We start from the raw sequence: 11,754 nt of genomic DNA, 5'->3' as shown, positions 1-11,754 counted from the left end.
AATTGAATTTTTCTTCTTGAAGAGGCCATAAAAATAATGATTTAGAAAAATTACACTTAGATTCATACCTCAAATCACTAAAAAAAAAAAAAAACCAAACACCTCACAGTGGATCATTACACCTAAATAAAAACCAAGAACTAAAACTTACAGGAGGGACTTTCCTGGTGGTCCAATGTCTAAGACTCTGAGCTCCCAATGCAGGGGTCCTGGGTTCAATCCCTGGTCAGGGAACTAGATCCCATATGTCACATCTGAGACTTGATGCAGCCAAATAAATAAATACTTTTAAAAAGTTAATGATGAAAATTGTAATGCCATTATCATATCTTAAAATTTAAACATCAGTTCCTAAATAGCATAAAATATTTTGTCAGTGTTATTTTCCTGATTATCTTATTTTTTTCATTTGATTTATTCAAATCTGTGTTCAAGGAAGAGCCACACATGGCTCTGAAGTCTCCTTCAATTTATAAATTCTCTTTCCCTCTTTTCAGTTTTCTTGCATTGAAGGCACTGGGTAATTTGCCCTGCAAGGATTACATAGTCTTGGTTTTGCTGAGAATATCCTTGTGGTGGTGTTTGTCGTGTTCCTCTGTCCCCTAGTATTTCTAGCGAATTGATCAGATGGAGGCTCAGTTTTTTGGCAAGTGTATGTCAGGGTGGGGCTGTAGGGCAGGTTGCTGGGACCCTAGACTCTGAGAGATTTGCCAAAGGAAGTTTTTCCTGGGGAGGGCTCTCTGGATTGAGGCCTAGGGGAGTAGGGGAGGTGGGATGGGGCAGAAGGAGTAGTTGGCCTGTGATGCGGCGGAAACCAAGGTCTCAGCTGACCACAAGGAGCTCTGGAGCTGGGACAGTCCTTCAGAACTGTTCTGGTTGGAGGCAAAGAGTGGGGCTCTTGTGGCCTCGAGTGGGCGTGTCTTTAGGATAGGAGAATAAACTGTGGTTAACTTAGCAGCAGCAGCAGCAACAACCCCTGGGGTGACCCCAAGTGTCAGCAACAGGCAGGAATACCTCTCTGGCCGCTGGGGGAATGCCTGCCAAAGTCTTGGAGGTGGCAGCTGAGTGGTGTTCCAATCAATATTTCTTATGGCCTCACATGGGGAGCATGGGGGTGGGCGGGGTGGGAGACAGATAGTCTCCGGCCGCCTCTCTTATGATGTTACAGTTGATCAGTGGGTTCAGGCCTTGCCAGCTTCATCTCTTCATCACAAGCTTCCCATCAGCTTTTCCTCACTAGTTTAAGCAGCCGAAGTTAGATCTTTCATTTCATGGAGTATTAGGAGATGGTGATAGTCTAAGTCTAGCATTCTTGTCTCATTTAAAAGCTGGAAGTCTTCTATAAATAACTTCCTCATAAACTGTTTGGTTATCTTGAGGTACAATTCATACAGAACAGGCAGAACAAACACTTGATTCCTTTCCTTGATTTTCCCATTAAAATACATCTATCTAGGGATGCTGAAGCTGGTGATCTACGAATCAGACTTAGATTGGCAGCTCAGTATCACTAGAGATTTTGGTAGAACTTCAGACTCTCAGGTTTATAACCAGACCTACTGAATGAGGGTTGGCCATTCAATGAAATCCCACATGTCCATTAATGATTGAAAATGGCTGTAAAATAATTTCCCTTACATATATCAATAAATATTCAATTCCATACTGGCTATTGAATTTTATCAAGCATCTTTTCATTGTATATTGAGATGATCCACACACGTGTGCAGTGTTGCATCTTTTGATTCTTTTGTGTATGAATATTCTTTTTATTTCTCAGTAGCATTTCATGGCATGCATATCTCATGGTTCGTTTATCCATTCATCGGTTGATGGACACCAGGTTAGTTTCTGGTTTTTCTTTTTTGTTATTAGTTTTGGTTGCACTGGGTCTTCCTTGCTGAGGGCAGGCTCTCTCTAGTTGCTGTGAGTGGGGGCTACTCTTCCTGAGTGTGTGCGCTTCTCAGTATGGTGGCTTCTTTCGTTGCATAGCACAGGTTCTAGGCCTGCGGGCTTCAGTAGTTGCAGCACACAGGCTCAGAAGTTGTGGTTCAAGGGCCCTAGAGCATGGGCTCAGAAGCTGTGGCACACGGGCTTAGTTGCTCCACAGTGTATGGAATAACCCATGTCCCCTACACTGGCATGTGGACTCTTATCCACTGCACCACCAGGGAAGTCCAGTTTCCAGTTTTGGACTATTACAAATAAAGCTCCATGAATATTTGTGTACAGGTTTTAGGTAGAAACATGCTTTTTCTTGGGTAAATACTGAGTATCGAAATGGCTGAGTCCTAGATTCATATTTAATTTGGAAAGAAATTGCCAATGTATGTTTCCAGTTCAGTTCAGTTCAGTCACTCAGTCGTGTCCGACTCTTTGCGACCCCATGAATCGCAGCACACCAGGCCTCCCTGTCCATCACCAATTCCCGGAGTTCACTCAGACTCACAGCCATCGAGTCGGTGATGCCATCCAGCCATCTCATCCTCTGTCGTCCCCTTATCCTCCTGCCCCCAATCCCTCCCAGCATCAGAGTCTTTTCCAATGAGTCAACTCTTCGCATGAGGTGGCCAAAGTACTGGAGTTTCAGCTTTAGCATCAATCCTTCCAAAGAAATCCCAGGGCTGATCTCCTTCAGATGAGAAGAGTTGACTCATTGGAAAAGACTCTGATGCTGGGAGGGATCGGGGGCAGGAGGAGAAGGGGATGACCGAGGATGAGATGGCTGGATGACATCATGGACTCAATGGACGTGAATCTGAGTGAACTCCGGGAGTTGGTGATGGACAGGGAGGCTTGGCGTGCTGCGATTCATGGGGTCGCAAAGAGTCGGACACGACTGAGCGACTGAACTGAACTGAACTGATCTCCTTCAGAATGGAATGGTTGGATCTCCTTGCAGTCCAAGGGACTCTCAAGAGTCTTCTCCAACACCACAGTTCAAAAGCATCAATTCTTCAGTGCTCAGCCTTCTTCACAGTCCAACTCTCACATCCATACATGACCACAGGAAAAACCATAGCCTTGACTAGACGGACCTTAGTCGGCAAAGTAATGTCTCTGCTTTTGAATATGCTATCTAGGTTGGTCATAACATAAATTTATTTATTTTTGACTCCACCGGGTCTTCATTGCTGCTCATGGGCTTTCTCTAGTTGTGGTGAGTGGGGGCTACTTTCTAATTGTGGTGTGTGGGCGTCTCATTGTGGGAGCTTCTCTTGTTGTGGAACATGGGCTCTGGAGCACAGGCTAGGTAGTTGTGGTGCACCAGCTTAGTTGCTGTGCGGTATGTGGAATCTTCCTGGACTGGGGATTGAACTAGTGTCCCCTGCAGTGGCAGGTGATTCTCAAGCACTGGACCATTGGGAGAAAGTCCAATATATTTTTTCAAATTGACCCTCAAAAAGGTTGCTTAGGTATAACTGTTAAGTTTTGGTATAATTTGTTATGCAGCAATAGGTAACTTTCACAGGTTCAGGTCTGAAAAGCAGTCCTGAACCTGTGATAGAAAAGAAAATAGAAATTCCTACTTCCTGTCTTCTGTCTTGGATTCCTCTTTCCTTCACCTCAAATATGGGTTTTAAGCCAGTATTCCAAATTTTCTCAGACTTGAAAGCCCCATGGAAAGTGATGGGAACATTATTTAAATTGGGGGATCCGCCACAAAAGAACAATTCTGATGGATTTTGGTGCGTAGGGAATGGAAGCCAGATTGCAAGCAGGAGCAACAGCACCCAGGAGGAAAAAATCTTGTAAGGAAGGGGTTTGATAGAGGGTGAAGGCTTATCTGGGGACTCCAGCATAGGAAGCACCAGCTCTTGAGCAGAATGTGAGGGTCAACTAGACTGAGGTTTTGTAGACTGAATCCATAATTTTTATCTCCTAATAACCTTTTCTTTTGGGGAACCCACCGTCCCCTCACTGCTGTCTTCCGTTTGTGTGTGTGTGTGAGTGTGTGTGTGTGTGTGTGAGAGAGATATTAGTTTCTCAATCACACCCTCAGCAGTGAAAGTGCAGAGTCCACCAGGGAATTCTCGGTCCTCTTCCATTGTAATCCTGCTCACGTCACGTGGATCAAGTGGGACTAAGCCAATCCTTGGTTTCAATGATGTCCTGATTAGAGAATGCCATTCTCTTCACTGCAGACACTGGTTCTAGCCTGGACATAAGATACAATCAAACCTAATTATTGAGTATATGCCAGAAATATCAGAAAAGACTTTTTTTTTTTTTCTTTTAGGAGTGAGCTGTAAAGACCACCTACGTCTAAAGCAGCCTGGGACCACTTTTTCCTCCCATCTCTAGAAAGCCTGTTAGAAAATCAAGTCAACTCAGAATGAAGAGCTAACCAGTGAAGAGCAATCACCTGTTAAGCACCTGGACCCAGCCGGACCTGAAGCCCTAGTGATTTGTTTTTATCTACTAGAACTTTTTTTTCCTGAGCTAGTTTGGAGTAGGGTTTCTTTCAGTTACCAGTGACTGAAACCTGAATAGGAGGATGCTTTGTGGCAAAACTGAAAAAAACATATTCCCCAAAGAACTCTACTTCAGTATCCACCCTTCTAGTAAGGGAACATGGTATGAGAAGGAGAGATTGCATCTCAGTTAAATGAGAAAGCTCCTCTTCCTCCTCTCCCTCCTACCGCTTCCACTCCCAGCATTCTCTTATAATTTTGCATTTTATTATTTTTAAAATATCTAGTTGTTTAATTAATTTATTTGGCTGCACCAAGCCTTAGTTGCAGCATGCAAGATCTTTGATCTTTGTTGTGACATGTTGTACCTAGTTCCCTGACCAGGGGTTGAACCTGGGCCCCCTGCATTGCGAGCACAGAGTCTTAGCCTTACTGGACCACCACAGAAGTCCTAATTTTACATTTTTAGTCTTCATCAATTACATGAACTTGTTAATTATATTTGTCTTTTAATAAATTTGGCCATGGTCTAGCTATTTCAATGCTTTATTCTATTCCTTGTATTTATTTTATTGAAGTATAATTAACCTACAACACTATGTTAGTTCCAGGTGTGCAACATAGTGATTCAGTGTTTGTGTACATTACAATGTGTTCGCTATAGACGATCGATATATCTGGGAAGCATCTGCCATTATACAAATATATTACAAGATTATTGACTATTCCCCATGCTGGACATTTCACCCCCGTGGTTTGGGTGCATATTGTAACTGGAAGTTTGCACCTCTTAGTCCTTTTTCATCTGATTCTTTCCTCGCCTCCACCCCCTCCCTCTGGCAACCACTAGTTTGTTCTCTGTATTAATGAGTTTGTTCTATTTTGTTATGTTTATTAATTTATTTTGTTTTTTAAGATTCCATATATAAGCAAAATCATACAGTATTTGCCTTTCTCTGTCTGCCTTATTTCACTATCATAATACCCTCTGGGTCCATCCATGTTGTTGCAAAGGGCAAGATTTCATTCTTATTTATGGTTGAGTAACATTCTACTGTGTGTGTGTGTGTATACATACCGCATCTTCTTTTTCCACTCATTTCACCTATCGATGGACACTTAGGTTACTTCCATATCTTGACTATAGTAAATAATGTTGCAGTGTACATAGGGACACATATATCTTTCCCAATACAGTATTATTGGTTTCTTTGGGAAAATACCCAGAAGTGGAATTGCTGGATCATATGGTAGTTCTATTTGTAATTTTTCAAGAAACCTCTACACTATTTTTCATGGTGACTGCCTCAATTTACATTCCCATAAAGAGTTCACAAGAGTTCCCTCCTCTTCACATCCTCCCCAACACTTGTTATTTGTTGTCTTTTTTTAAAATAAGAGCCAGTCTGATAGGTGTGAGGTGATATCTCATTATAGTTTTGATTTGTTATTTTTTTTGCCATCCCAACTGAGAATTTATTGGCATAAAGGCAACCATATAAAAACATAAGTAATGAAAAACACAGTCATGATGTGCCCTCCACACCCCGGCGCATAGGGGTAGGGGGAGCCCCGAAACCGCCTAAAAATGCCGCAGACCCGGGGGCCTTTGCAGGACCAGCTGGGCTGGGGTGGGTGAACCCAGGCATGTTAGTGCATCCAGTGGATGAGCAGGAGAGCTCGCAGAGCTGGCTCTTGAAGTCTAGGCCAATGGTGAGGTCCAGGTCATGGTTGTTTTTGGCATGGGGCCACATGCCGATGGTGCCGAAGATCTCCCCACCTGTCTTCACTGCAGCCCTCCATGCAGAGCACCGGCTGCTTCCAGGGAGGGGATGGGGACTCAGGGCTGTGCAGAAGCCAGTTCTCTTGTGGCAGCAGGTGAGCTCGACGTTGAAGTTGGCCACCAGTGCATGCATGTAGCCGTTCGGCTTCACTTGCAGGCAGAAGGGGGAAGTGACGGTCAGGTCTTCCACATTGACCGTGGAGATGTCCACTTCCTTTATGAGGCAGGTTGGTGACCAGCTGCTTGGGGTCCACCACATCCACCAGGGGCTCCACGATGGCCACGTCTTTGATGCAGGACGTCAAAGCTGCACATGTTCTCCCGCCAGTGGCTCACGTAGTCTTTGTTCTGCTGGGCCTCGATGGCTGTTACATACCAGCGTGGCTCGGTCTGGGCAGATGAGGCCGTTGGGCACCAACCACTTGTCTCGGGTGTAGACCCCAGTGTTGAGCATCAACTCATAGGAGAGGCAGTAGCCCATCTATGGTGAAGAAGTCCACCTCCTCCACCTTCCCCTTGAGGATAGTCAGCACATGGTCTAACTTGTTGGCTCTCACAATCTTCATCATGTAATCACAGCTACTGAAACACTCGATCCCAATGACCATGCGGGCCCTGGCCTTGGCAGTAAACGTACAGAGGCCCCTTGTGCCTGAGCCAACGTCCAGCACCATCTTGTCTTTGAAAAGGTGCCAGCTGTGAAACATGGAGTTGCCATACGTGAATTTGCAGACCTTTCGGCACTTCCTCATGGATGCAGAAGTGGGCATAGTAGTCAAAGTAGCAATCTTTGGACATCACGTCCTCAGCACTGGGCTTCTTGCTGCTTTCAGTCTGGCCACAGACCACCTCTCCAGTTTCTTTGCCCCAGTCTCTAGCTCAGCCCACAGCTGGGGAGGGGAGGGAAGGGAAGGCAGAAGTGAGAGCAGACACAGGGAAGCACAAAAGTGGGGGAGTTACTTCTTCAAGAGGCAGCTGGAGGCGCATCCCATTAGCCAAGGTGGCTACAAAATTCTCCAGGATGCAGTTTGAGGCCTTGGCTGCCGCCGTCTTCAGCCGTGCCTGCTCTTCTTCTGGCTGCTGAGACCCCTCCGCTCTTTTGATTTGTTAATTTTTTTTCTTAAGAAACAATTTTTGGATTCTTTTCAGGTCTACTGCTTTCAAATTCATTAATTCAGCTTTCATCTTTATTATGTCTTTATTCTTTCCGTTTTACAGGCTTTAGTCTGTTTTATTTATTTATGGCCACACCACATGGCTTACAGGATGCTCCCTGACTAGGGATTGAACCCAGGCCATGGAGGTGAGAGCACCACATCTTAACCATTAGGCCATCAGGGAACTCCAGCTTTCAGTTCAGTTCAGTCACTCAGTCACGTCTCACTCTTTGTGACCCCATGAACTGCAGCACTCCAGGCCTCCCTGTCCATCACCAACTCCTGGAGTCCACCCAAACCCATGTGCATTGAGTCAGTGATGCCATCCAGCCATCTCATCCTCCATTGTCTCCTTCTCCTCCTGCCTTCAACCTTTCCCAGCATCAGGGTCTTTTCAAATGAGTCAGCTCCTCACATCAGGTGGCCAAAGTTATTGGAGTTTCAGCTTCAACATCAGTCCTTCCAGTGAACACTCAGGACTGATCTGAGAATGGACTGGTTGGATCTTCTTGCAGTTCAAGGGACTCTCAAGAGTCTTCTCCAACACCACAGTTCAAAAGCATCAATTCTTCCACGCTCAGCTTTCTTCATACTTCAACTCTTACATCCATACATGACCACTGGAAAAACCATAGCCTTGACTAGTTGGACCTTTCTTGACAAAGTAATGTTTCTGCTTTTTAATATGCTATCTAGGTTGGTCATAACTTTCCTTCCAAGGAGTAAGCATCTTTCAATTTCATGGCTACAATCACCATCTGCAGTGATTTTGGAGCCCAGAAAAATTAAGTCAGCCACTGTTTCCACTGTTTTCCCATCTATTTGCCATAAGGTGATGGGACCAGATGCCATGATCTTAGTTTTCTGGATATTGAGCTTTAAGCCAACTTTTTCACTCTCCTCTTTCACTTTCATCAAGAGGCTCTTTAGTTCTTCTTCACTTTCTGCCATAGGGGTGGTGTCATCTGCATATCTGAGGTTATTGATATTTCTCCCAGCAATCTTGATTCCAGCTTATGCTTCCTCCAGCCCAGCGTTTCCCATGATGTACTCTGCATAGAAGTTAAATAAGCAGGGTGACAATATACAGCCTTGACGTACTCCTTTTCCTATTTGGAACCAGTCTGTTGTTCCATGTCCAGGTCTAACTGTTGCTTCCTGACCTGCATACAGGTTTCTCAAGAGGCAGGTCAGGTGGTCTGGTATTCCCTTCTCTTGAAGAATTTTCCACAGTTGATTGTGATCCACACGGTCAAAGGCTTTAACATAGTCAATAAAGCAGAAATAGATGTTTTTCTGGAACTCTCTTGCTTTTTCAATGATCCAGTGGATTTTGGCAATTTGATCTCTTGTTCCTTTGCCTTTTCTAAAACCAGCTTGAACATCTGGAAGTTCACGGTACACGTACTGCTGAAGTCTGGCTTGGAGAATTTTGAGCATTAGTTTACTAGCGTCTGAGATGAGTGTAATTGTGCGGTAGTTTGAGCATTCTTTGGCATTGCCTTTCTTTGGGACTGGAATGAACACTGACCTTTTCCAGTCCTGTGGCCACTGCTGAATTTTCCAAATTTGCTGGCATATTGAGTGCAGCACTTTCACAGCATCATCTTTTAGGATTTGAAACAGCTCAACTGGAATTCCATTACCTCCATTAGCTTTGTTCTTAGTGATGCTTTCTAAGGCCCACTTGACTTCACATTCCAGGATGTCCAGCTCTAGGTGAGTGTGAGTGATCACACCTTCGTGATTATCTGGGTCGTGAAGATCTTTTTTGTACAGTTCTTCTGTGTAATCTTACCTTCTCTTCTTAATATCTTCTGCTTCTGTTAGGTCCATACCATTTCTGTCCTTTCTTGAGCCTATCTTTGCATGAAATATTCCCTTGGTATCTCTAATTTTCTTGAAGAGATCTCTTGTTTTTCCCATTCTATTGTTTTCCTCTATTTCTTTGCATTGATCACTGAGGAAGTCTTTTTTATCTCTCCTTGCTATTCTTTGGAACTCTGCATTCAAATGGGTATATCTTTCCTTTTCTCCTTTGCCTTTCACCTCTCTTCTTTTCACAGCTATCTGTAAGGCCTCCTCAGACAGCCATTTTGCTTTTTTGCATTTCTTTTTCTTGGGGATGGTCTTGCTTCCTGTCTCCTGTACAATGTCATGAACTCCAGCTTTAATCTGTTTTAAAGTTCTTTCCCTGAAATTTTGAGTAGAAATATGAGTTCAATTATTTGTATTATTTTTTTCATAGATAATGAATGCATTGAAAGTTGTTAAATTTCACAATATTCAACTGCTTTAGGCCCAAGGTCTAACACGTGACACCTCTGAAGTAATAATGATGCAAATTTGTGTTATCAACATAAATACAATGATGTGATATTCTTGATTTCAAAATAATCTGCCTCTAGCTTTCACTTTCTCTTTGATGCACAGTTATTTAAGAAAGAGGTTAGGATTGTTGTTGTTCTTGTCATTTGGTTTACTTTTGTGGGTAATTTCTGGCTTACTGTCTCATGGACACAGAGTTTGGTCTGCTCAATTTCCACTTTGAGGGACCCTTGATATTGTCTTCCTAATATACATAGGTGGTAAATGTTTCAGGAGCAGAAAGGATGTATGTGCTGACTTGAGTATTGTACAGAGTTTGATATGAATCTCTGATTCAGTCCCACTTCCTTGCTGGCTGCCAACCAGGGCTTGCTCTCAGCTTCTGTTAATAGAAGCTTCTCTCTTTATCACTTGGCCAACCTTCATCTTCAGGTCCATGTTGTATAGGGAATTGTTTTCTGCTTTGAATCTCTCTGACTTCTTCAGCTGGCAGGAGAAAACTCTCCACTTCTAAGGGCTTCTGGGATTCAATCAAGCCCACGCAGATAACCTCCCTATTTTAAGGTCAACTGTAACATATAATGGGCTTCCCAGGTGGGGCAGTGTAAAGAATCTGTCTGCCAATGCAGGAGACACAAGAGTCTTGGGTTCAATCCCTACCAGGAAGATCACCTGGAGGAGAACATGGCAACCTACTCCAGTATTCTTGCCTGGAAAATTCCATGGATAGAGCCTGGCGGGCTACAGTCCATGGGGTCACAAAGAGTCAGACACGACTGAGTGACTGAGCATGCATGGAAGGGGTCAAGAGAAACACATAATGCACTGTAATTGTAAGACTGACACCTCATCAAATGTGAAAGCTCCTGGCAGCAAGGAGGATGTCTTTGGGGAATGAGTGGCCTATGATCAACAATGGCTCATAAGTCTTCACTATAAAAGATACATTTTTATCAGTAACCTCTATTTTTTAAGTGCCAAAGAACATTGATTCAAATTACATAAAACAAATCTAGCAAGAAAAGTTTGACTAGGTCTGGGTGTATTGGGCTGCCTGATTCGAGTCTGGCCTTTTAGCCAGCAGCTGGTACTAGCTAACTACAGGCAGCAATAATGGATGGTCAGCTGTTTTCAGACCTGCCTCAAAGTTTTTCAGGCCATCTGCCTGGGGTCAGTGTGGTGGTCAACGTGCAACTTTTGCAAACTAGCTACCTGAGTGTGGATCTCAATCCATCACTTAGGCCCTTGACCTTTCACTCACGCGAGCCAGCAATCCCTTTTAAAGTTTCAAAAAGCCTGAGCTGAATTTTATGCCATTTGCAATCAAACTTACCCTAAGCAATGCTGGCTATACATTAGCTTTTTAAAAAATATATATTTATTTTTAATTGGAGGATAATTGCTTTACAATATTGTGTTGGTTATATATTAGCTTTTATAACAAATGTATTGTTGCGTTGGTTGTGTAGGAGTGCTTACACAGTAAACACTTACAAGGAGAGTAGACTGTTTTCAAATTAAGATTTCCTTCCTCTGACCTCAGAGGGCCTCTGACGGTGGGCCAGCCAAGGTGATTTCTGTCAAGAGACTGTACTCCTCTCCTTGGTGGGTAATCATTCCTCCTTTTTCTGGAAGAAGCCCCCTGAGGGCCTCAAAGCCACTTTCACTCCCTCCAAGGCCTCCCGTTCTGTCTGATTATTGGCCCACGTCTATCTTCTAAACTTTTTGTTGTGTAGTCTCTAAGTCATGTCTGACTCTTTGAGATCCCATGAACTGCAGCATGCCTGGCTTCCCTGTCCTTCACTATCTCCCAGAGTTTGCTCAAACCCATGTCCATTGATTTGACGATACCATCCAATGATCTCATCCTCTGTAGCCTTCTTCTCATCCTGCCTTCAATTTTTCCCAGCATCAGAGTTTTTCAATGAGTTAATTCTTCGCATCAGGTGGCCAAAGTATTGCAGCTTCAGCTTCAGCATCAGTCTTTCCAATGAATATTCAGGATTGATTTCCTTTAGGATTGACTGGTTTGATCTCCTTGCTGTCCAAGGGACTCTCAAGAGTCTTCTCC

At 43.7% G+C, this 11,754-nt stretch overlaps 1 pseudogene; it reads right to left on the bottom strand.

Moving 5' to 3' along the window:
- Positions 1-5,941: 5,941 nt before the first annotated feature.
- LOC138076356 (protein arginine N-methyltransferase 1-like) lies at positions 5,942-10,121 on the bottom strand (annotated as a pseudogene).
- Between the last annotated feature and the right edge of the window lie 1,633 nt (positions 10,122-11,754).

This window comes from Capricornis sumatraensis, chromosome 3 (assembly GCF_032405125.1).
Source record: "Capricornis sumatraensis isolate serow.1 chromosome 3, serow.2, whole genome shotgun sequence".
Taxonomy (NCBI): domain Eukaryota; kingdom Metazoa; phylum Chordata; class Mammalia; order Artiodactyla; family Bovidae; genus Capricornis; species Capricornis sumatraensis.
The sequence above is the reverse complement of the archived record's forward strand: the minus strand, read 5'-3'. Positions and strand labels throughout refer to the sequence as shown.